The following is a 25806-nucleotide window of genomic DNA, read 5'->3' on the forward strand; positions in this document are numbered from 1 at the left end:
AGGGGGCACCTTTGCGGTGTTTAATACATGCTCACGCACAGACACGACGCGACTGAACTTGTTTCAAGTTTGACCGCTTCTTAGCTCTGCAGCCCCGGGCACACGTTACTACAATTCTCTGCCCCTCAGTTTCCTCATCTAGTGAAATTATAATAGTGCCTGCCTCGGGGGTTGCTGTAAGGAGCGAGTTAAGACACAACCCTCCTAAGGCAGCGTCCGCCGTGTATCTATTACTAGGCTGGCATCTGCTATCCTCGCAGACCACCATTTGCATCAGGGTCGCATTGTGTTATTGACAACAGTGTTTTTTGTTTTTTTAACGTTTGTTTATTTTTGAGACAGAGAGAGACAGAGCTTGAACGGGGGAGGGTCAGAGAGAGAGAGGGAGACACAGAATCTGAAACAGGCTCCAGGCTCTGAGCCGTCAGCCCAGAGCCCGACGGGGGGCTCGAACCCACGGACCGCGAGATCGTGACCTGAGCCGAAGTCGGACGCTTAACCGACCGAGCCACCCAGGCGCCCCAATAGTGCTTTTATTTACGGTCACCCACAGCGTTGCGATTAGACTCCAAAACTTCAACTCTGTATTTGAAGTGGTTCTATGAAGGCGCTGAACTGCAGTGCAAAACTGTCCCTGGGGCCGAGCTATGACTGTCTTGCTCCCAGTCTCCCGAGCCCCAGTAAGTCGCCTTCCTTGTAAATGTCAAGCTGAAACGCTGCTGCAGGGTGTGGTTGGCACGCCACTGAATGGTTTGTAGGCTGAGTCACAGGAAAATTCCGCTAAGAGCCTCTAAAAAGGCTAACAGCTATGTGACTTCTTAGCCCCTGGTTTGGTAAGGGTGCCAGCACACTGCCTCCCCATTTTGCCTTATGTACTTAAGTCCTTCGTGGCAAATTTTAACAGCCTCTGGGTTTTATGATATTCTTTTCCTATGTGCTAGGAATTATCTTCTATGAAGCTGTTCAAGTTTAAATGTATTAAAGAATTTTTTTTTTTTTAAAGTTTAGGGGCACGGGGCGCCCGGGTGGCTCAGTCCGACTTCGGCTCAGATCATGATCTCATGGTAGGTGAGTTCCAGCCCCGCGTCGGGCTCTGTGCTGACAGCTCAGAGCCTGGAGCCTGCTTGGGATTCTGTGTCTCCCTCTCTCTCTGCCCCTCCCCTGCTCATGCTCTGTCTCTTTCTGTCTCAAAAATAAATAAAACATTAAAAATTTTTTTTAAAAGTTTAGGGGCACCTGGGTGGCTCAATCAGTTAAGCGTCAAACTCTTGGTATAAGCGTCCATAATACGATCTCACGGTTCCTGAGTTCGAGCCCTGAGTCTGGCTCTGTGCTGACGGCATGGAACCTGCTTGGGATTCTCTCTCTCCCTCTCCCTCTGCCCCTCTCCTGCTGGCACTGTCTCTGTCTCTCTCAAAATAAACAAGTACACTTAAAAAAAATAAAGGTTTAAAAAAGAATTTTTTAAGTGTATTTATTTTAAGAGAGAGAAAGAGAGTAAGCAGGGGAGAGGCAGAAGGAGAGAGAGAGACAGTGACAGAGAGACAGAGAGAGAGAGAGAGAGAGAGAGAGAATCCCAAGCAGGCTGCACGCTGTCAGCACAGAGCCTGACTCAGGGATTGGACTCAGGAACTGTGAGATCATGACCTGAGCTGAAACCAAGAGTCTGACCTTTAACTGATTGAGCCACCCAGGTGCCCCAAGTTTAAATTTCTTTTTTAACAGAAAAGGATGTTTCCTCATTTCCTCATGTTAGGATATTGATTAAAAACTAGAGTCTTGGTATGAAAAGGAATAGAGTTAGATAATACACTTTTTTCAGGGTTTGATTTTTTCTCACATGTTGACTTTTGGAATTAAGACAAAGCCAGTTTCGACTGGGAATAAAATCAGCATTGCCTCAACTATGGGATATCTTTCTTTATGTTTTTGAGCTGCTCTAGTGCCATTCCAGATAGTAACTCAAGATCTGGGCTAAATGGAACCAGAGTCCTTGAATGGCAGCTAACAGCACCCGTCCCCAGTCCCTCCAAGTCACCCTCCAAGGATACAGAATATGACTTGCTTTTGTTACAATTAGATCGCAGAACCTCAGGTAGGAATAGTTTTCATTTTATGTCACTTCCCAAACCAGATCTTGCAAACATGTCCAGACAGGAGCTGGTGTTTTCTTACACATGTTAACATTGACCTTGCCATCTAGAATCAACCCCCCCCCCCATCTGTTTAAATCAGCATTCCATATCCCTTTCACATCTGTTCTTTTCCACCTGCTCCGTGGGGTAAGCCAGTCTGTTTCCACTCTGCACATACACCAAAAATCTGTAGAGTCCCAAGAAGTTGGGACTTTCAGTGACTTTAAGATGCAGATAAACAGGCATGCAATTTGCTCATTGGCTGACATATTTCCTTCTAAATACCTGCCGTTGCTGTGTTTGATAGGAAAAGTGCATCTCAGATATTTCAAGTCAGTTTCAGTGTTAAGTATTTTCTCACCTTTTAATTAATTCACTCTTAGATCAGGGAAAGGTAACCTCAGTGAAATATACATAACTTCCTGTGTGTCTTTTTGTGGTTATTCCACAGGCCTGGAAGGAATCTTTGACTTTCTCCCATTTGAACAAACAATAGCTTCAAAGTTGTCGACAGTGTACTAAACAATGATACGAGAATATCCCCAGAAAGGAAAATACGCCACGACGAAGTTGTTTCCTGTATGTGAATGCTGAGATTTAAGGAAATATCGTGGCTCCCCTTTAACTCACAAATAAATTCTTTTTTTTTTTTTTGAACAATTGCTCCCTTTGAGATTTGCAAATAGTTCTACTAGTTTACACAGTTCTTTTTTCCTCCTTCCTTTTAAGTGTACCTCTTAAGTAAGCAGACACTTTAACTTGCCTTCTTATTAGACAGCTTTTTCTTTATTGCCTTTTCATAGCACAGCTATCAAAAATAAGATAATACGCAAGATCTGGGACCTAATCAGCTTTCTAGCTGAGTTTAAAGAGTCTAGAGGCTGTTTAAAGGTAGCTCTGGTTATGTGTGCGGGCTTTACTGCCTTGTTTGCTCGACCACATTTTGATGGAGAGGGTAATGTGTTTGCTAGATAAGGCAAAAGGGACCAGCCAAAAAAGCAAGGCTCTGTTTGATAAACCCTGACATATTTAGCCATTTTTCTCCCACATGAAAGGAAGCTTTAAAACTCTAAGAAAAATAGAGGTGTCAGTTCAAGCACACTAATGTTGATCAAGACAAAAAAAAAAAAAAAGAAGTAAATAAAGAAAATGGGCATCTTTTAGTCTATTAAATTAATTAGCTCCAGAGCTTATCATGCAGTTGAAAAGCTGGATAAAATACAAGTCTGTTTCTCGTTGTTGTCATTTGATGTGAAGGGTGAGTTCTTTAAGTCAGTGTACGTTGAAAAGACAGTTATTCTGTTCAGCTTGACTTGCCCTGGTAGAAGGTTTGAACCCTGTATGAAGGAGCTCATTAAGTAAAGTTAAACTCTTATAAAGCCGATCAGCATGGACTTGGGATGAGAACTCAGTCTGAAATTAGGGTTGAACACACATGATGACAGTCTTTGTTAAGTGGCCTATAGCCTGAAAACAGATTTAAAAAGCCAGAATCAAAATATGTCACCGGACATCTACCGGTAACTAGAGGTCCATAGATAGCTTTACAATCTGGAATGATGTAAAAATGTTGGAGGTGAATTATTGATTATCTTATAATAATTTTCCTTTTCTAGAAAAAGAAAAGGAATAAAATATCAGAAAGCTTCACAAGATAGAGCTGTCTCTCAAAATGAGACTTGAACTGGTGTAGGTATAAAAATAATTTGGGGCTCAATTTTTTTTTTTTTTTTCAACGTTTATTTATTTTTGGGACAGAGAGAGACAGAGCATGAACGGGGGAGGGACAGAGAGAGAGGGAGACACAGAATCGGAAACAGGCTCCAGGCTCTGAGCCATCAGCCCAGAGCCTGACGCGGGGCTCGAACTCACGGACCGTGAGATCGTGACCTGGCTGAAGTCGGACGCTTAACCGACTGCGCCACCCAGGCGCCCCAAGGGGGCTCAATTTTTATACCATGATCACTTTCAGTTAATGTAGAAGGAAATATCAATCCTAAATCAATATCCTAGTAAAATTTTCTATTTTTTTTTTTTTTTCTCTAGAAAAGACACTTTTCATGGTGCCTCGGTGGCTCAGTCGGTTAAGCATCTGACTTCAGCTTGGGTCATGATGTCACAGTTTGTGGGTTCGAGCCCCGTGTCGGGCTCTGTGCTGACAGCTCGGAGTCTGGAGGCTGCTTGGGATTCTGTGTCTCCCTCTCTCTCTGCCCCTCCCCTGCTTGTGTGTGCGCACTCTCTCTCTCTCTCTCTCTCAAAAGTAAATAAACATTTTAAAAAATTTAAAAAAAAAGGAAAAGATATTTTTCTGATTTCTTGTTTTTCTAAATCACAAGTATTTTTATTATTTTATTTTATTTTAAGATTTTATTTTTTTAAGTAATCTCTACACCTGAGGCAGAGCTCAGACTCACAATTCAGAGATCAAGAGTCATATGCTACACTGACTGAACCAGCCAGGTGCTCTGAGAGTGGGTTTTTTTGTTTGTTTGTTTTTTAAGATTTTATTTTTAGGTAATCTCTCCACCCAACCTGGTGCTTGAACTCACAACTTGGAGAGAAAGAGTCACATGCTCTGCTGACTGAATCAGCCAGGCGCCCCTATAGAACGTTATAAAATATAATCACTTGAATTTTTAGAACTGTGTTTCTTCTATATATTAATCATTTTAAACATTTTTTATGGCTTAGTGTTAATAATCTCTATGAGTGTAGATTTTTAGATGAATTTAATGTCAACTAGGGATTAATGTGAATTAATTAAATTGACTGTATCTTCTTTAATGAGAAAAAAAGGATTTAGTTTTAATACTGATGATCTTAATAAAGCTTCTCTCTACTTATCTGTATTTTCTCAACATTAGGAATTATTTTTATTAGAAGGTGAATTAATTTAATAACGGCAGAGTGGGAAAACTTGAAATAAATCAAGTGATTGCAAACTGACTTTGCTATTGTTCTTGAGGCTGTGTAATCAAACCGAATAACTTTCAATTAGGAAAGACCCAATTTGTTGAAGCCACTTAAAAATAAAAACATAAATTGGAGTTCACGTTTATTTGTCTTTTGAAACAGCCATCCAACAGAATTTGAAACAATATCTACAACGGAAGGTAAACGAGCGTTTAACACACCTGACTCTACTCGGTAAATTATAAGAAAAAAATCACATGTTACAAACGCATCTCCAGTAGAATCATTGTCCCTAAGGATGCACTACCATGAAATAAAATCCTAGCAGAAATCTGTGGATCTCTGAACGCCTGGGTGACTTAGTTGGTTAAGCGATCGCCGGTTGATTTCGGCTCAGCTCATGAGCTCACAGTTGGTGGGATCGAGCCCTGTGTCGGGGTCTGTGCTGACAGCATGGAACCTGCTTGGGATTCTCTCTCTCTCTCTCTCTCTCTCTCTCTCTCTCTCTCTCTCTCCCCCCATCTCCCACTTGAGCTTTCTCTCTCTCTCTCAAATAATACATAAATGAACTTAAAAAAAAAAAAGAAATCTTGGAGCTCTCTGAAATTAACTCATGGCTAAGTGACAAAGACACATCGAACACCAAGCACATATCTGAAGCACGTAGGTTTTATGACGCCTGTTGTACAAGGTAAGACGAATGGTTGTTGAGCACGTTAGACCACTGTGTAGCTCTTCTTCTGTATTTTGGGGAGCATTCATTGGACTTATAGGCTACAGTTCTTTTTTTAAATTAAGTTTTCACTTATTTGTTGTTTTTAATATTTGACTTATTTTTGATAGAGACAGAGCACAAGTGGGGGAGGGGCAGAGAGAGGGAGACACAGAGTCCAAAGCAGGCTCTGGGCTCTGAGCTCTCAGCACAGAGCCCGAGGCGCGGCTCGAACTCATGGGCCGTGAGATCGTGACCTGAGCCGAAGTCAGTTGCTCAACCGACTGAGCCACCCAGGCGCCCCGCTATCCTTCCCCTTATTCTGTTGAGACTGTTGTCTTGTGCTTAAGGGCCCGACAAGCTCATTTCCAATGGCCTGCGCTTACAGATGGACGCATGTGATGGGTGATGCATTCTGCAGGCCCATGCTGGCGTCTTCCAGGGTGCATCACCCAGCCAGTCAGACCTGAGGCTGCGTCTAAAACAAATGACTCGCTGATATGCTTACTCACTTTAAACCTGACAATATAGTGTTCTAGATCAGGAAGCTCCCAGTTTAAAACATTCCATGCCCAGATCTGACTACCAAGTGGTGCCAGGCCGCTGTAGCTTTGACTAACACGACAGTGTAGCTTTGGCCCCCGTTCTGGCTTTGCCAGGGAAAGAGTGGGTAATAGAATTCACTTCTCTGTCTTGTTGAGAATGCGAGAGAAGGGATCCAAAGTCCCTAGCTCTGCGTCTGATACAGAAGATCTTCATAGGGGACGAATCTCATCATTACTCCTGAGGATGATGACTGTAATGGATGTCAGTTCCTAAATAAAGTAAAGATCAGTTGAGACATTGTTGGGATGGGATGTGCTAAATGTCCCAATAGAGCTTTCAAAGGGGATCAAGTAGAAAACAGGCATTGCAGGTGGTGGACTTCAGTATAAAAAAGTGGACTCAGTATAAAAAAGAACTTTCCAATAATTCGATTGGCTTATAAACATTTAAAAAAATGACCACCCTGGGGTGCCTGGGTGGCTCAGTCAGTTGTGTCCGACTTCGGCTCAGGTCATGATCTCACGGTTCGTGAGTTCAAGCTCCACATCGGACTCGATGCTGACAGCTCAGAGCCTGGAACCTGCTTCAGATCCTGTGTCTTCCTCTTTCTCTGCCCCTCCCCCGTTCGTGCTCCGTCTCTCTCTCTCTCTCTCAAAAATAAATAAACATTAAAAAAATTAAGTAAATAAATAAAAGTGACCATCCCATCTGTCAGGGGTGGCAGAGAGCAGATAATTGTGTTAGTTGGGGTTGAACAAATCAGTGTTTCCTAAACCTGGTTGCATGAAATGGAATCACCTGGGAAGCTTTAAAAATCCGCATTTTACAGATACATGAGAAACCTCTTCCCGCACAAACACAAGCATACCATTTCCAAGAGTAATTGCTGGTATTTGTTAGAAATGACACACTTTGACTATGTAATACCGAGACAAGATGCCGCCCGCGCGAGAACAAAACTGTTTGCTTCTTAGATTGTTTCCTGCGAAACTCAGCAAATTACACCGTGCCTCCCTTTTCCAAATAACATTCTGGACAACTCTCATGAACGTAAACATCAAGGACAGCCACAAAGGAAGAAGATACAGAACCACAACACAGAGAGCATCCCCAAGCCAGGGTTTCGTTCCAAGTTCTTTTTTTCTGTTAATAAATGATATTGTAATGGTAGCTCCCATTTATAGAAGACATTATCCTGTTCCTAAATTGCTAGCTGAATGTTCCTAAACTCTCTGACACGAGCTTTACTTTCGCGATTGGGGGGATGGGAGCGTGGAACCAGATCGGGACTGATCATTCCAAATGCACACGGGGGCATGAAGGGGACTGTAGGTGGGTTGTGGGGACCAGGTGTGGTCATGGAGAGCGGTGGGGACCATGGCAACACGGACAGCATGGACCTTTTCTAAAGAGGCATGCCACTATTTGACCCCTTGTTAACTGTGACCTTGTGGAAACACAGATTCAATTTTATCACAGGTTTTGATTTTTCAAGATAGCCTAGGAATTCCAAACTTCAAAATGTGAAGGTGGCCATTTAAAATATCATTTCGCAGTTCCAGACGGAGAATCCTGGAGGCTGGATCCAGCCTATGGGTCACTGGTGCTTAATCTATCCGGACCGGCTGATGGCTATGGGTGCCTTCCATCATGAGTATTTTCCAGCAGCATTTCTCAAACTTTGATGTGCATAAGAATCGCCTGGAGGGCTTGTTAAATCACAGACTTCCGGGTTTCATAGTAAGAGACTCTGATTGGGATTTCTTGCAAGTTCTCTGTTGGTACCGAGACGGACATTTGCCCGTGACTGTGTAAGCCAGGACTCGGTCATAGTCCTGCCCCCCTTTGGCTTGGTTAGTGTTGGGTATTCATTTGATCAATTCAGGGAGTCTCCCTGACTCCTCTTGTTCTGCTTCTCCTGTCTCCCTCCCTCCCGGTATCAAGGTGACACCTTAGGAAAGGTTGTAGCTGGCACTTTTGCATTAGGGCAGGGGAAGCAGGGCAGTATTAATGTGCTTAGATCCAGTCCGGTTAACTTGGCAGGAAATGCTGGATCCTGTTCATTTATTGTTATTATTCGTAAACATTCGGTAAGCTTAAGGTGTACAACATGTTGATTTGATACAACATGTATATTGCAACATGACTCCCACTGTAGTGTTAGCCAACACCTCTCTCCTGTCACATAATTGTCGTTTCTCTTGTGGTGAGGACATTTGAGAATCTAGTTTCTTAGCAACTTTCAAGCATGTAATACAGTATTGTTAACTATAATCATGCTGTACATTAGATCTTCAGAACTTATTCATCTGACCACACATTTATACCCTTTGTCTAACATTTCCCCATTTCCCCCGCCTCCCAGCTTCCGGTAACTATCATTCCGATCTCTGTGTCTATGAGCTAGGTTTGTTTGTTTGTTTGTTTGTTTTAGATTCCACAGATACCACATCTAAGTGATATCATACAGTATTTGTCCTTTTCTATCGGATTCATCTCACTTAGCATAATCCCTTCAAGGTCCATGTTGTCTCACATGGTAGGATTTACTTCTTTTTCATGGAAGAATAATATTCCAGTGTGTGTGTGTGTGTGTGTGTGTGTGCGTGTGTGTGTGTGCGCGTATCACATCTTCTTTATCCGTTCATCCATTGACTCATCAACAGACACTTAGGTTGTTTCCATATCTCGGCCGTTGCGAATAAATAGTGCAATAAACATGAGAGAGTAGACAACTCTTTGAGATCCTGCTTTCATTTCCTTTGGGTCTATGCCCAGAAGTGGGATTGCTGGATTGTATGGTAGTTTTGGTTTTAGTTTGTTGGGGAATCTCCATACTGATTTCCATAGTGGCCGTACCAATTTACATTTCCCATCAACAGTCCACGAGTGTTGTATTGTCACCACATCCTTGCCAACGCTGGTGGCCTCTTGTCAACAGTGGTTGACAATGGAATGGTTGATCCTAACCATTCCAACAGGTGTTGTGAGGTGATATCTCATTGTGGTTTTGATTGTCATTTCCCTGATGATTAGTGATGTAGAGTATCCCTTCATGTACTTATTAGCCATTTGGATGTCTTCTCTGGAAAAATGTCTATGCAGTTCCTCCTCGCTTTTTTCTTTTTTTAATTGGGCTGGGGTTTGTTGTTGTTGTTGTTGCTGCTGTTGTTATTGAGCTGTATAAATTCTTTATAGATGTTGAATATTAACCTCTTATCAGATATATGGTTGGCAAATATTTCCCCCCATTTTTAGGTTCCCTTTTCATTTTGTTGATGGTTTCTTTGGTTGTGCAGAAGTTCTTATATTTTTTTTAAGGTTTATTCATTTATTTTGAGAGAGAGAGAGGGGAGGGACGGAGAGAGACAGAGAGAGAATCCCAAGCAGGCTCCATGCACGACCCAATGCAGAGCTCGATCTTGTGAACCGTGAGATCATGACCGGAGCCTAAATCAAGAGTCGGACACTTAACTGACTGAAACACCCATGTGCCCCATGCAGAACCTTTTTAGTTTGATGTAGTCCTACTTGTGGAGTTTTGCTTTTCTTGCTTGTACTCAATCCTGTGTAGAAATAGGGTCACCCCTAAACACTTTACAGATAACCAGCTTCATAAGTAAGTATATTCAGTGACGCACTGGTGATTACTCAGTGCTGGGCAATGTGCAAGGTATTTTTTCTGTGCTACCTTTAGTGCGAACAACCGTTTCTGAGATAGATATTTTCATTCCTACTTCACTGAGTCTCAGAGAAGTTGCATACCTTCTCTTAGGCCACACAGACACTAAGTGGCAGAGGAGAAATTTAAAGGAAAGCAGCATGGTTCCAAAGCCTATGCTCCTTCTGGGATACTTCCAAACTTACATGTGCACACAGTAGTATAACTTGATAGAGTAAAATTAGTATCAGATAAAAATCATACCTTGCCCCATAAAGGATGCAAAGTGACGAACGAAAATGTCAATTATATTGCCACATAAATTAGAAGCAAATAAAATAAAACAAGAAGGAAAGAAAGATGAAGTACCAAAAGGCTTTGCCTGAAGTTGTATTCCCTCAGTAGCAGTGGCTCATGAACCTGACCCTGAGCTCCTAAAGAAAGGGTAGTGTCTAAGGGCACCATGTTAGGCGGTGATAGGCCATGTGAAGGTGGAGTGGTCTCTATCCTGAGTCCAGTATGCTCGTGACCACCTGAGGAGACTCTGGAGGTGTTCATGGATCTACCTGTGTCTCCAATCCCCGGAGAAGTATTGGGTGCTGGCTATGAACAACCCTCATTGCTACTGACCTCAAACAACCTGCATGGTACTGTAGATTTGAAGCCTGGGATCCTGTCCAGGTAATTCCATCTGTCTGGCACAACACTGTAGACAGACAGGTTATGAGTTCAAACACTGCCAGCAGGTTGATGATAATCCTTCGGATTAATTGCTTTAAATTAAATATACAATCACGGCCATCATGCACTTCAACCCTGGAAGTCTGTCTTTGTTCTCCCACTTCACTTGTTTTAAGGTTCAGTACCTTTGATTGGTTGACGCATACAGAGAGCTTTCTGATAGATGACTTCAGAAGAAGAAGAAACAAAATGAACCACGGGGAAGAAATAAGATAAATACAAAACAGAAATATCTCCTGTTCAAGGGCAAGGAGACTCGCTCACATTTGAGAAAAGTTCCTAGAGATCTTATCTGCAAGTTTCCCCATCTGAAAATGAGGAGGTTGGCGTGCTATCGACATTTAAGGTTCTTTCTGTCTGCAAGACTCGGGAAGGCACGATTCAGACTGTGATGTGATGGCGTCAGAGGTGAGCACAGGAGAAGGAGGAAGTAATCCCCAGAACGCCACGGCCGAGCCTCCATCAGAGATGTAGCCAAGCAGCCTGAGCAGAGACTAATGCAGGGCTCAGTCTCATGAATTGTGACATCATGACCTGAGCCAAAATCAAGAGTTGGAGAACTGAGACACCCAGGCATCCCGTTGCCCGCTTTTCAAATTAAGTTTGCAATCTGAAAACATGCCCCTTCCTATTTTTATTTCAACTTGTTGTTTGGTTAGTGCAAATCAAGTTAAACTAAGCAGAAACAAACCAACAAAGTACTTTCTGAAGCTTCCACATACGGCAGGTACAATAGTTTGTCCTCATGACTTCTGGATTCTCACATAGCTGACCTGACTTGCCAGGTTTGTTCAGAGGACCATGGTCTGGGATCTCTGGGATCGCTACATAGTTACGTCTCCTTTATATACAGCAAAACCTTGGATTGCGAGTAACTTATTCTGCGAGCGTTCTGCGAGACGAGCAGACATTTCCAATAAATTTTAACCTGGTAAACGAGCGATGTCTTGCAATGTGAAGAGTAAGTGATGCCGAATGTCACATGATCACAACTGAGCCAAAGGTCCTTGAAATGCACTTAGATATACAAGTGCCTTGGATTACAAGAATGTTTCCGGAACGAATTGGGCTCAGAAGCCAAGGTTTTGCCGTCCTTCACTCTGGATGTTGTTGTTTGTACTTCAGAGTGTATAAGCAACTGGATGGCTGGGCGCACATTTTAAAACAAATGAGTTTTTTGAAAAAAAGGTCAAACACAAAACAAATCAAGGCATGTTACATTCCAGCCTGTTTAGTTTTGAGGCTATGTTGGTGGATGGTAGATATACGCTGCATTACCTACCCCTTACTCTCTAGCTTCTAGTTCTCGCTCCTGCCCTCATTTTCCCCGGGGAGCCATCTCTTCTCTACAATCAGTTCTTAGGGCTCTGGTGGGGCTGCCTCCATTATGCTTCCTTGACCATGGCGACTGGTCCAGAGCTTAGCGAGCAGTCCGTCAGAGCCAATCAAAGCTTGTAGCAATTAGAATGAAGTTTGGAAAGACATCCAAAATGAGAGTGGCTTCAATAAAAGGCACTTTATTTCTGCCTCATGGATAAGTCCAGAGGTAGACTGTTTTAGAACAGATACACTAGCTCTGTTCCAGACTTTTTTTTTTTTTTTTTGGAAGAAATTGACATGCTGATTCTGACATTTACATAGATGTGCAAAGAACCTAGAATAGCCAACATTTTATAGAAGAATACAGTGAGAAAACTTTCAGCACTTTATTTCAAGACTTATTGTAAAATTATAACAATTAAGCAGTGTTGTATGGTATAAGGAGGACAAATAGGCTAATGAAACAAAATATAGTCCAGAAACAGCCCCACTCATATATAGTCAGTCAGTTTTCAACAGGGACACAGAGCAATTCAGTGAAAAAAAAAAAGAAGGTGTTTTCCATAAATGGTTCTGGAACAATTGAGATGGGAAAATGAAAAATATGGTACCTATGTTATAGCATATACAAACTATAGTTCCAGACAGACGATGTAAAGTGTAAGCAATAATCATATTCTTTAAGAATATGGGGTAGGCAAATATCTCTCAGAATATAAAGGCATTTTAAAAAAAGATAAAAATCTGGGGCACCTGGATGGCTCAGTCGGTTAAACCTGTGACCTCAGCTCAGGTCAGGATCTCACAGTTTGTGAGTTGGAGCCCCCATCGGGCTCTGTGCTGACAGCTCGGAACCTGGAGTCTGCTTCGGACTCTGTGTCTCCCTCCCCCCCACTCAAGAATAAATAAACATTAAAATAAATAAATAGGGGCGCCTGGGTGGCTCGGTCGGTTAAGCGTCCGACTTCGGCTCAGGTCATGATCTCACGGTCCGTGGGTTCGAGCCCCGCGTCGGGCTCTGTGCTGACAGCTCAGAGCCTGGAGCCTGTTTCAGATTCTGTGTCTCCCTCTCTCTGTGACCCTCCCCCCGTTCACGCTCTGTCTCTCTCTGTCTCAAAAATAAACGTTAAAAAAAAAAATTTAAAAAAAAAATAAATAAATAAAGATAAAAATTAAATAGAAAAAGATAAACTGCTTCATCAAAATATTAGTTCTATTTTATAAAAGGCATTATTAAGAAAATGAATGAGGGGCACCTGGGTGGCTCAGTCGGTTAAGCGTCCGACTTTGGCTCAGGTCATGATCTCGTGGTCTGTGAGTTCAAGCCCCGCATCGGGCTCTGTGCTGACTGCTCGGAGCCTGGAGCCTGTTTCAGATTCTGTGTCTCCCTCTCTCTCTCTGACCCTCCCCCGTTCATGCTCTGTCTCTCTCTGTCTCAAAAAAAAAAAAAAAAAAAGTTAAAAAAAATTAAAAAAAAGAAAAGAAAATGAATGGTATTTTAAAAAAAGAAATGAATGGGATTTGTTTTTGTCTCCATTTCACAGAACTTTAATATAATTTGGATTCTTTAGTATTTAGTAAAATGTATAGTTTTTTGAACCTTGCTTAGAAAGAAAGGTACTGGGGCGCCTGGGTGGTTCAGTCGGTTAAGAGTCTGACTTCAGCTCAGGTCATGATCTCACGGTTCCTCATGAGTTCGAGCCCCGCATCGGGCTCTGTGCTGACAGCTGGGAGCCTGGAGCCTGCATCAGATTCTGTGTCTCCCTCTCTTCTGCCCCTCCCCTGCTCATGCTCTGTCCCTCTCTCAAAAATAAATATTTAAAAAAAGAAAAAAAGAAAAGAAAGATATTTTTCAACTTGCTTTTTTTCTCCCTAAAACTTCCTTTGCCTTCTTTGTCGCTATCAAGCACCTACATAACTCTGTGCCTTTTACCTCTCAAACCCCAGATTTGCTAACTTCAGTATCATCAGAATATTATTTGCCTTTCTACATGTACGAAGTCTTAGAGCCAATTCATTCCATCTATGCAATTACCCCTTTGTCTATAAAGATCTCCACTGGGATTTCCCTGGAAATATTTCAGTGATAGCTTCATTTTGCAGACAAAGGAAATGGAGAGAATCAAACATTTCCTGGAAATTTGACAGTCTTGGCGTTGAAAAGTTAAGCACTGTAAATTTAACAGATGCAAACAAATTAGTCCCCCTAATACTAATGTCAGAGCATCCCCTGAATTCCTATGTGATCGCAGCTCCAGAGACAGGCTCTCTAGAAAGCCTTCCCCATCCTGAGTTCCTTCTTTGTAATACCTGAATATTACCAGTTAAGCCTGCACGAGGATTATTTTATCGGTAGCTTTATAAAATGGGGTCTGGGTGCATGTGTGTCTGTGTGTGTATTTAGTATACTTTGTGCCTATGTATTCTTCCTCACCACAATTTCTTAAAATTCTTAAAATTAAAAAAAATTCCTTAAAACTCATTTTTGCTGATTAAAACCTGATATTGTTGGGGCGCCTGGGTGGCTCAGTCGGTTGAGCAGCCGACTTCGGCTCAGGTCATGATCTCGTGGTCCGTGAGGGCTGTGAGTTCGAGCCCCGCGTCGGGCTCTGTGCTGACGGCTCAGAGCCTGGAGCCTGTTTCAGATTCTGTGTCTCCCTCTCTCTGACCCTCCCCTGTTCACGCTCTGCTTCTCTCTGTCTCAAAACTAAATAAATGTTAAAAAAAAAATAAATAAATAAAATAAAACCTGATATTGTTAAAAGAGAGGATAGGGGAATAGTGGCCGAGGGAAGAGAATGGCTTATCTCCCACAGATTCTGTGTACATAGGTGTCAATGTTTCTTTCGTTAAAGATTTTTTGTTCAAAAAAATTTTCTTTATGTTTTATTTATTTTTGAGAGCAAGAGAGACAGAGCACGAGCGGGGAGGGGCAGAGGGAGAGAGGGAGACCCAGAATCCGAATCAGGCTCCAGGCTCCGAGCGGTCAGCCCAGAGCCTGATGCGGGGCTCAAGCTCACAGGCCCCGAGATCACGACCTAACCGACTGAGCCACGCAGGTGCCCCTAAAGATTTTTATTTTTAAATAATCTCTACGCCCAATGTGGGGTTCGAACTCACGACTCCAAGATCGAAGGTCGCAAGTTCCACTGACTGAGCCAGCCGCCTTCATGGTGCCTACCTTTCTAATACGTGTCTGGTGGGGCTGATACCCCACTTTGCATTTGCAGACTGGGCTGTGTTTTATGAAGGATATTCACAGACATGGCATTACGTAATCCCAGACAATACGAGAACTCTGCTAGTGTATAATGTCTCCTGGTTTTACGAATCCTTTCCCAGCGTGGGTCCTTCAAAAGACTGTGGTTGCCCGAAGCTCCCCAGGGAGGAGTTATACTGCCTCCCCCCACCCCCGTCCCCCAACCTCCAACGACGTGATTCCAATGGTGTTTTATCTTCACGAGGTTCCATGGATTCTTCATGAATTTGACTGTGACCACCCCGGGTTGTGAGGTTGTCCAGAACGCATGCACACCTCTCCCGCCACCCATCCTGTGCAACGTTCCGGGACTGATATGCTGCCAGAGCAGTCCGGAGGGACACGTCTTTCTTTCCTCTGTCCCAGTACAAACAGACTGGGGCGTGTGTCCTAAGCCTTGCAGATAGGTGGGAGCAGGTGTAAGACCATCCTCGTCCGATACTTCTGGCCAGGAGATTCCTTTTTACTGAGTTTATTTACTTATTTTGAGACAGGGAGCGTGAACACGAAAACAAGGGAGGGGCAGACGGAGAGGGAGCGAGAGAGAGTCCCAAGCAGGGGTCAAACTCATGCACTGTGAGCTCACGACCTGAGCCGAAATCAAGAGTGGGGCGCTCAATGGACCGAGCCACCCAGGTGCCCCTACCCCGCAGACCCCTATAGTGAGGGTGGCCTTGGGGGCCTTGCCTCCACCCTCAAGAGTCGCCTCTGTTCCCATCTGCTCCCAAACCTGGTTCTATAGCCTTCCTGTTCCTAATCTCCTTCCAACAGATTTTCTTCGCTTGACATTGGCCGGCGTCATTTTTCTGTTGTCTCCCCTCAAAGCGCCCGTCTGTGTAAGTTCTCTTTTGGAAACGTCATCAGATGTTGTTTGCCAAAGTGGTTTGCAAGTGGGAGCGGGTGCGGATTTCGGTAACAATACCTTGATTCCCTCGAACAGAAAGGAGGAAGCTGCCGGAGGACAGGACTTGATAGAACTTTTGCCCAAATAACACAACTCCTATGCTTCCATTTTCCGAGGTCTCCTACCAGTCACAGAGATGAACCAGGCTGTCTGCCCACGTGAACACCGAATTCTGTTTGACATTAAACTGTGCACGAAGCTGACCATTTGCCAAACGAACTAGGTGGTACTCATGCCTAGGATTTTCCAGGCATCAAGGGTTATGCTAAACATTGTCTGTGCATTATCTCATTTAATTCTGAAAAAGACTTGATGAGATAAGCACCATTATTATCCTCATTTTACTGATGAACCAATAAAGTTAAGTCGCTGGTACATGGCAGAGCCAGCATCCAAACTGAGGGACTGAGTCACATCGCATACCAACCACTCTGTGCTAATATAATAATTATGTGCTGCATCGCAAGGCCTATTTTCTGATTACACAGATTGTGGAAATAGATAATTTTTATTCTTCATGTTTATTCTTAGCTCCAACCACACATCTAATTAATAGATTTCATATTTATTTTATTTGTTTATAAAAATATGCTTTGCTTTTATGATGAAGTGGCTAAGTGTCAGGGACTATAACTTACCTAATTACGTATTGCTTAATTGGTGTAATAGTTAATTATACGGAGTTAATTTTTAAAATTAAGTCATTGTATTATATAACATGTTACTCTGCTGATGTCGATCATATTTCTCTGTTAACTTTGAAACTTTGACTCAAGCATTATTAGATGTATCAATAGTTCATTTTAATACTAAATTAGTATACGTTAGCAGTAAGATTATAGACCCACACAGTGTTATCTATTAAAACCATTTATTTGCACAATATGCAAAAAATATTAAATATGAAGAAAAGCCTGCACGTAACTGCCAAAAGTCAGTCTCAATGTTGAGATCAGTTGGGACATTTTATTTACTTTTGGCATTTCTTAGTCTTAGTATTCTCTCCTGTCATTTAAATAGAAACAATTCTAAGTTGAAAACCTACTGAGAGAAAATGACTTAACTATGTTGTCACATTCTCTAGGACAGGGTCACTGCTTTATATTCTTCGCGCGGAATAGCTCCCGGCACAATACATGTTTGTAGAATTTGAATTTTGAATTTAAGTGAAATGATGCTGAAAATTTTACATTAGCTACAGCCATCCATCTGAATTTAAGCCAACAGTTGCTATCTTGCATAGGGGAATCCTTAATGAGGTTTCTGGTGAGATCATTTTGGTGACAGTACAAAATGAAACATTTCTTCTCCTTTGAGTTTTCTGTTTCAGTCATGCGTGGCTTAGTCTTTAGGCTAGGGTCTCTGACTCCAGTGAAAATTAGAACATTCGTGATCGTTAAGATTTCTGATACTTTATGGGATAAGAAATTAATACATTCCACTCTATCACCTATTTTCGTAAGGATAAAGAAACTGAAGCCCAGAGAGGTAGAATGATTTATTAATGTCACACAGCTCCTAGTACTAGAAGTGCCTTTTGAGTGTAGTGACTCTGGGTCTCAGTTCAGTATTTCTTCTACGGCACCTGTCACCGAACATCGCATTGCGCGATTAGAAATGAGTTGTAACCCATTACTGAGCTTAACTCTTCCCTACCAGTGTCTCAGTTTCGATCCTTATTCCATGTACGGGATGCATCACGAAAACAAAATGTTCTAGGTGGCCACTTCAAGATAAGAATTTCCTATGAATAAGAATTTCCAACACTCAGAATGAGGAGAGTTTAGGACTCCACTGCCGTGGTATTGTAAGTTGGGACAACCTTACCGGAGAGAGTTTAGCAAGAGATATCTACAACTTTTTATTTATTTTTTTTAATATAATTTTTGTCAAATTGGCTTCCAGAGAGATATCTGCAACCTTAAAAAGCATATTCCCTTCGGGGCGCGTGGGTGGCTCCGTTGGTTAAGCGTCCGACTTCAGCTCAGGTCATGATCTCACTGTTCGTGAGATCGAGCCCCGCATCAGGCTCTGGGCTGACAGTGCGGAGCCTGCTTGGGATTCTCTCTCTCTCTCTGCCTCTCTCCAACTTGCACTCTCTCTCTCTCAAAAAAAAAGAAAAAGAAAAAGCATATTCCCTTCAATTTAGCGGTTCCTTGCTAAGATGTTATCCAAAGGAAACATATCTGGCAAATGCACTGACACGAACAGGTGTGCACGTGTGCCCACACGCAATCATCACAGCACTGTTTAAAAGGAAAAGTTGAAAAAAAAAAAATAAAAAATAAATAAAAGGAAAAGGTGAAAGCATGCGCATGTCCGTCAGTGGGGGTTGGTTCTGGTACATACTTGCCAGAGATTTGCAAAGAAAATGCAGCCTTTCTATTTCGTGATATTTGATTGGATGCTTCTATGAGGACCGACCTTCTTGGAGGGTAATAGTGGGGTTGCTGGTGGGTGCTTGAACTTTCAATGTGCCGCTTAGTGAAATACAAGCTTCTCTGCTTTCAACTGTCTGCAAAACTGTCTCTTCGGGGCCAATGCACAGTGTTTTGGGTTTCTTTCCTTCCCTGCTGCTTTTTCCTGTGGTCGTCAGGGATGAGGAAGAGCTTGGCTTTAGGTGGCCTCTCCTGTGCTCTTACTGGTCTCTGCTCCCATCTGGCCTTTTTCGAGTAGTTGTGTTCTTGGATTCACTGTGGGAGTGTACGGTCTTAGACATTTCTTCTTGGTCTCAGAATGTGACCACAATGGATTCTCCCCACTCTCCCCTTCTTTGCTGGTAAGCATGCTGGGAATGTGGCTGTCCAGCCAGAGACTAAATTCCCCAGTGGCTCTTTGTAGGGAAATGTGCCCATGTAAGTGACAGAGTAGGACAGAAGTGATATATGCCACTTCATTGGTTGGTCCTTAAAACATTGTGTGCACACTCTCCTGAGTTTTCTTTCCTCTGTTATTACTGTAATTACTGGGACCCAGCTTTGGCCCAGCAGCCAGCCTCCCCACTCAAGACTGTTATGGTGGAGAGAAATACATATCTTCATTTTTTAAAAAAATGTTTATTTCCTTATTTTGAGAGCGAGAGTGAGTGCAAATGCAAGCTGGGGAGGGGCACAGAGAGAGGGAGAGAGAGAATCCCAAGCAGGCTCCACAATGTCAGCACAGAGCCCAATGAGAGGCTTGATCCCATGAACTGTGAGATCATGACCTGAGCCGAAATCAAGAGCTAAATGCTGAACTGACTGAGCCACCCAGAGGCCCCCCAAAATGATAGCTTTCTGAGAAAGAGTGAATGGAAGGAAAATTTTAGAGACACATCTGAATGTATCTGTATTTTAGCCTTTAGTTTTATACTTAGTTTGGCTGGGTATAGAAATCTAAGTTAGAGATCATTTGACTTTGAAATTTTGAAAAATTTTGCCCCAGAGAATAAACTTCCAGTCCTTTGTATCTAAGGTGAGGGTGGGCTATTTCTTGGGTATGTGATCTTAAAAGAAGATCTAGATATTTGACTTGTTCTTCAGCAGATTTAAAAAAAATTTTTTTCTTTATTTTACTGTCCCAATCTCTCCTTCCCCTCTCACTATAGGTTTTAGACATATTTGATGCTATGCATATTTGCATCCTTGGAGATTATTTTATGTAATTCATATCTGTTCACAGATTTCCTTCATGCTTGGCTTATGGTTCAGTTTTCTGGGATCTGCTAATTCAGTGACCAGACTTTCACCCGCTTTATAGATTCCAAACTTTGATTGCTTTAATATTATCTTTCATTCTCCCTATCCTTGTAGACTTATGTCTTAAAAAAAATCCTTTTCTAGTATTTCGTGGGTTGGAGAAAAGAGAAATGAGTGAAAGCATATGTATATGAGTAAAAGCATCATGTATAATACTTGATTAAGAATTTGGAATAGTTCCTTATTTTCCTTTAGACTTCTACTGTATTCTAATTGTGAATATTTTATTGTTCAACTGTAGAGTTAAAAGTGTATTTAGGAGCACTTGGCTGGCTCCGTTTGTAGAACATGCAATTTTTGATCTCAGGGTTGTGAGTGTGAGCCCCATGTTGGGTGTAGAGATTACTTAAAATTAAAATCTAAAACTAAGCTTATTCAGGGGCACTTGGGTGGCTCAGTTGGTTAAGTGTCCAAATCTTGATCATGACCAAGTTCAGGTCATGATTCCAGGGTCTTGCAGCTCAGAGCCTGCTTGGGATGCTCTTTCTCCCTCTCTCTCAGCCCCTCCTCTGCTCACATGCACACTTTCTCTCTCAAAATAAAGAAATAAACTTAAAAAAAAGCCTATTCAAAAATGTCTTTTTTTAAAGCTTATTTATTTATTTTGAAAGAGAGAGAGAGAGAGTGTGTGTGTGTGTGTGTGTGCCCACGAGCAGGGGAGAGACAGAAAGAGAGAGGGAGAGAGAGAATCCCCAGCTGGTTCTGTGCTGTCAGTGCAGAGCTTGACTTGGGGCTCGATCCCAGGAACTGTGAGATCATGACCTGAGCTGAAATCGAGAATCGGACACTTAACCCGCTGAGCCATCTAGGTGCCCCTCAAAAACCATTTTCTTTTTTTAAATTTATTTATTTATTTATTTATTTATTTATTTATTCATTCATTCATTTATTTTGAGAGAGAAGGGAGAGAGAGAGGGAGAGAGAGAGAGAGAGAGAGAGAGAACCTGAGCAGGGGAGGGACAGAGAGAGGGAGACAAAATCCCAAGCAGACTCTGCACCATCAGCACAGAGCCCGATGTGGAGCTCGAACTCACAAACCATGAGATCATCACCTGAGCCGAAATCAAGGGTCAGATGCTTAACCGACTGAGCCGCCCAGGCGCCCCAACCATTTTCTTAATGAAAAAACAGGGCGTGCAAACTGGTGCAGCCACTCTGGAAAACAGTATGGAGATTCCTCAAAAAACTAAAAATAGAACTACCCTACGACCCAGCAATGGTGCTACTAGGCATTTATCCAAGGGATACAGGTGTGCTGTTTCGAAGGGACACATGCACCCCCATGTTTATAGCAGCACTATCAATGATAGCCAAAGTATGGAAAGAGCCCAGATGTCCATTGAGGGATGAATGGATAAAGACGACATGATAATATATATACGTATGTATATATATATGTATATATATGTATATATATGTATACATACATAATATATGTATATATATTATCACATCTTCTTTATCCATTCATCCCTCCATCCATTCATCCCATCCATTCATCCCATCCATTTATATATATATATAATATATATATTATTATATATAATATATAACTATATATAATATATAATAATATATTAATATAATATATTAATATATAATAATATAATATAATAATAATTGTTATATATATATATATATATATATATATATATATATATATATATAATGGAGTTTTACTCAGCAATCGAAAAGAATGAAATCTTGCCACTTGCAACTACGTGGATGGAACTGGAGGGTATTATGCTAAGTGAAATTAGTCAGTCAGAGAAAGACAAAAATCAGATGACTTCACTCATCTGAGGACTTTAAGACACAGACCAGATGAACATAAAAGGAGGGAAGAAAAATAATATAAACACAGGGAGGGGGACAAAGCAGAAGAGACTCCTAAATATGGACAACAAACTGAGGGTTAGCGGAGGGGGTGTGGGAGGGGGGATGGGCTACATGGGGAAGGGGCACTAAGGAATCCACTCCTGAAATCATTGTTGCACTAGATGCTAACTCATTGGGATGTAAATTTAAAAAATAATAATAAAATTTAAAAAAAAGAAAAAAGAAAAAGAAAAAACAAAACTACTTGACAGCATAAACTTTGTAGCTCATGAGATGTTCACTTTCTCATGTGCCGTTTTCGTTTTTCCATTTTCTGGTTGAGAGAAGAGAACTTGGGGAACCACTGCATCACTGAAAAGCAGGCATCTTGAATGTTTCATGAAGAACCATGTTTTATTCTTGGAGTCCCGGGGAATACTCTTTTGGTCGCGTGATGTATCTGAATGACTCATGCCATCCTCTCTCATTCTCTCTTTTATGAACACGGCACGGGAATTTGCAAAAATAGACGGGACTGGGGTCGCTGTCCTGGATTGTGGCACCAAGCGACGTAAGAATTTGGGGTGCCATATCCACATCCTGGCCTGAGAAGTAACCCTAACTTCTCGACCGAAATAATGCATTCTGGACGCAACACGCCAGCCTTGCTCTTCAGGAGTCAAAGAACCTTCTCCAGAGACAACCCAGCGTATGGAACCTCATCAAGCAAGAGCCTGTGTGGTTCTCCCCGTCTGAAATGACCGCCAGTTTTCTTGGTGACAAATGTATCTGTGGGATGGTTCCGGGAGTCTACAATTTTGGGGCGGGAGGAGATTTGGAGAATGTCCAATCTGGCTGCCTTTTGAAGGCTGAGGTAATACCCACCACAGGAATGCCAAGACATTTTATGGGCAGAGATTAAAGGCTTCCAGTGTCCTTAAAACCCTGGACACAGTCAGGAAGACGTTGTCTCTGAGGACCACATATTCCCCTCTCCAGACTGCCATTCCCTCTTCCCCATGTGGGGCTCGAACTCATGACCCTGAGATCCAGAGTCACGTGCTCTTCCGGCTGAGCCAGCCAGGCGCCCCTCTACTAAGTGTTCTAAGGAAAAGATAAGAGTGTCCACGGTTACCACCTTGGAAATCACACGCATTTTAATTAGGGCTTCGAGATCTCACAGCCTTCATTTTCTCATCCGTCCAATGGAGCTAACACCGCCTACAGCGAAGAGCTGTTTAAATAGTTGGAATAAAGGAAAAAGCCGACCGCGATGCCTGGTAGTTGCCACTATGGTGAAAGGAGAAATTTTATGGCAGGGATTATACCTGCCCTCTCTCCTGAATCTGGGCTTCTGCCTGCCTGCGGGGCTATCTGCCATTGCAGAGAAACTTATCAACCAGCTTTGGGATGGGTCGATTGATGGAAATCTTAAAAATACTTCAGGATTTCCAAGCTGCTCTTGGAAATATGTGTTTATTGGGGCGCCTGGGTGGCTCAGTTGGTTAAGTGGCCGACCTTGGCTCGGATCATGATCTCAGGGCTCGCGAGTTCGAGACCCGCGTCGGGCTCTGGGCTGACACATCAGAGCCTGGAGCCTGCTTTGGATTCTGTGTCTCCCTCTCTCTCTGCCCCTCCCCCCCCCAAAAAAAAAACATTAAAAAAAATTTTTTTAAAGAAAATATGTGTTTATTAACTAGCTTAGTGGAATAAAACCTCTTTTTATCGCAGGCACGGTGGAATCCTCGTGGACAAGAGTGCTGGTCCACGTTTGGCTGATCAAATGCAAAAGTAAACATTCTAAGTGGCTTTAGATTCTTTCCATTGTATTTTTTCCCAGGCATAGGGAAACCAATGAAATAAATCAAGCCTGTGATATCAAGGAAAATAAGTAAAAAGAGAAGCCAAAAAAAAAAAAAAAAGATTACTCATAAGGGTTATTTTATTTCCTCCAAAGGTGTCTCCCGACATTTACAGGGAATAGATAGGGTCCTACAGTGCCTGCAAGAGATTGAATGTGTGTGTCCTCCCCAAATTCAAGTGCTGACGTTCTAACCCCAGTATGGTCGCACCAGGAGGGGGATCAGGTCACGAGGGGGGGGAGCCCCCATGGGTGGGGTTAGTGCTCTAATAAAAGAGGCCCCAGAGAGCTCCCTCACCCCTTGCGCCGAGTGAGGATACAACCCAGCCATTTCTGAACAAGGAAATTCGGCTGTCACCACACACTGAATTTGCCAGTGCCTTGATATGTACTTCTCAGCTTCCAGAGCTGTGAGAAATACATTTCTGTAGTTTACAAGCCACTCAATCTGTGGGATTCTGGTAGAGCAGTCTGAACGCACCAAAGAAACACCCAAAGGTAGAGCCTACGCCCACGGCAACGTTTCCAACCATCTTTCCAGCACGGGGTCCTTAATTTTAGTTTTTTATATTCTAACCGCTTGGAAAATCAGTTCTAGATGAAAGCCACCTTGGAAATCACCGTTTCGTTGCTACGTTTAAAGAAACAAATGGTCCAATCGCTAAATGAGAATTTGAATCGCTATTTGGGAATTCATCTTGTCTTTCAGAATTCGACCCAGTTTACCTTGGCCCATTTACACATGAGGCAAGTAGACTTTACATTTGATGCAGAGGAAGAAGGAGACTACAATGACAAGGCTCTGTTCTCTAGTTTTCCGACAGCATTTAAGAGTATGGAGAAATGATCCTAGAGGGTAAATGAAAAAAAAGTCAAGTTGAATAATATTTAGAACATGATTTCGATTTTGTCAGGAATCTGCATTTGTATATGAGCATAGGACAAAGAGCTTAGTGTTTATGCTACAAAACGTCCACCATGGCTTTCGGGAATATTTTGCTCTTGGGACATTTTTTGCGTGCATCATATTTACCCTGAAGATCCTGCCTTCTCCTTAAAATGCAGGGGAAAAAAAAAAGTTGTTGATAAGAGAATTTTCTCTTTTGGTTTCTGCGGCTATCTCCAAATGCATCATTTGTCCATTTAAGCTAGACCTGAATTTTTATGAAGTTAAAAACAAGTATTTTTACAGAGCGGTTACAGGTTGCCCCCGCTTTTATAAACTCTGTTTTTGAGTAACATCTACTCGATGAAATTATTTTTGGTTTCCTAAAATAAGGGCCAGCTAAACTCGTAGGAACATCCCAATGGATTACATAATGAACTTTGGTTTCTTTTCTTGTGGTGGCAGTCGAAAAGATTTTGGCCAAGTCGCAGCCAAGACCAAGGCTAAAGTGGAGTCATTTGTTCCCAGGACAGCAAACTAAGACTTAATTGCAGTTTCAACCACCCGAGGGGTAGAATTTTAAGCTAATCAATCTGGAATTTTCTGGGCCGCACCCAGGAGCCATCACAGAGGATCTACCTATAAGAAGACCCCCCTACCTTCCTCCTCAGGGAAGGTGGACTCACGTGGGCTAATCTTTTCTTTTGCAAAAACTTCCTCGCCCCATCCTCCTTCCTATAAAACCTTGCATTTTGTACACATCTTTGGAGCTTCTCTGTATTTGCTAAATGGGGTTCTGGTCGATGGATGAATCACTTAATTAGGCCAATTAAACCTTCAAATTTATTTAGTTGAATTTTTGTAAGTTTTTAATTATTATTTTTAAATGTTTATTTATTTTTGAGAGAGAGACAGAGTGTGAGCAGGGGAGGGGCAGAGAGAGAGGGAGACACAGAATCTGAAGCGGGCTCCAGGCTCTGAGCTGTCAGCACAGAGCCCAACGTGGGGCTTGAACTCACGGACCTTGACCCTAACTGACTGAGCCACCCGGCGCCCTGAATTTTCGTTATTTAACAGACTTCTAGGATCAGTTTATGGGGCAGGGGACATGATGGGACATTAAAGTTGGAATGACCATCTGGATCATTCCAGAAGAGAGGAAAGCTCAGAGAAGTTGCCTAAGGCCTCGGGGCAACTTGTCATTGGCTGACCAGCAGAGATAGTCTAGCATCTGTTACTCAAAACTGACTCTACCTTCTTCCCCCCCGTCCTGACATCCCTAAATCCCAGCACATCAGTTGATGGGCTTGTTT

The 25806-nt window shown here is 42.4% G+C and overlaps 1 long non-coding RNA gene across 2 annotated transcripts in view; it reads left to right on the forward strand.

Annotated features, from left to right (window-relative positions):
- The window catches only part of LOC132668750 (uncharacterized), a 65245-nt gene extending 60072 nt beyond the window's left edge, over positions 1-5173 (forward strand). Inside the window, exons 3-4 of one of the 2 annotated variants that reach the window (XR_009605770.3) lie at positions 2587-2714; positions 4182-5173. This is a non-coding gene — a long non-coding RNA (uncharacterized LOC132668750). Of the gene's footprint in view, positions 1-2586; positions 3272-4181 lie in introns of those variants that run through there. The other variant, XR_009605769.3, reaches the window with a different exon arrangement.
- The last annotated feature ends 20633 nt before the right edge of the window (positions 5174-25806 follow it).

This window comes from Panthera onca, chromosome B3 (genome assembly GCF_046562875.1).
Source record: "Panthera onca isolate mPanOnc1 chromosome B3, mPanOnc1 haplotype 2, whole genome shotgun sequence".
Taxonomy (NCBI): domain Eukaryota; kingdom Metazoa; phylum Chordata; class Mammalia; order Carnivora; family Felidae; genus Panthera; species Panthera onca.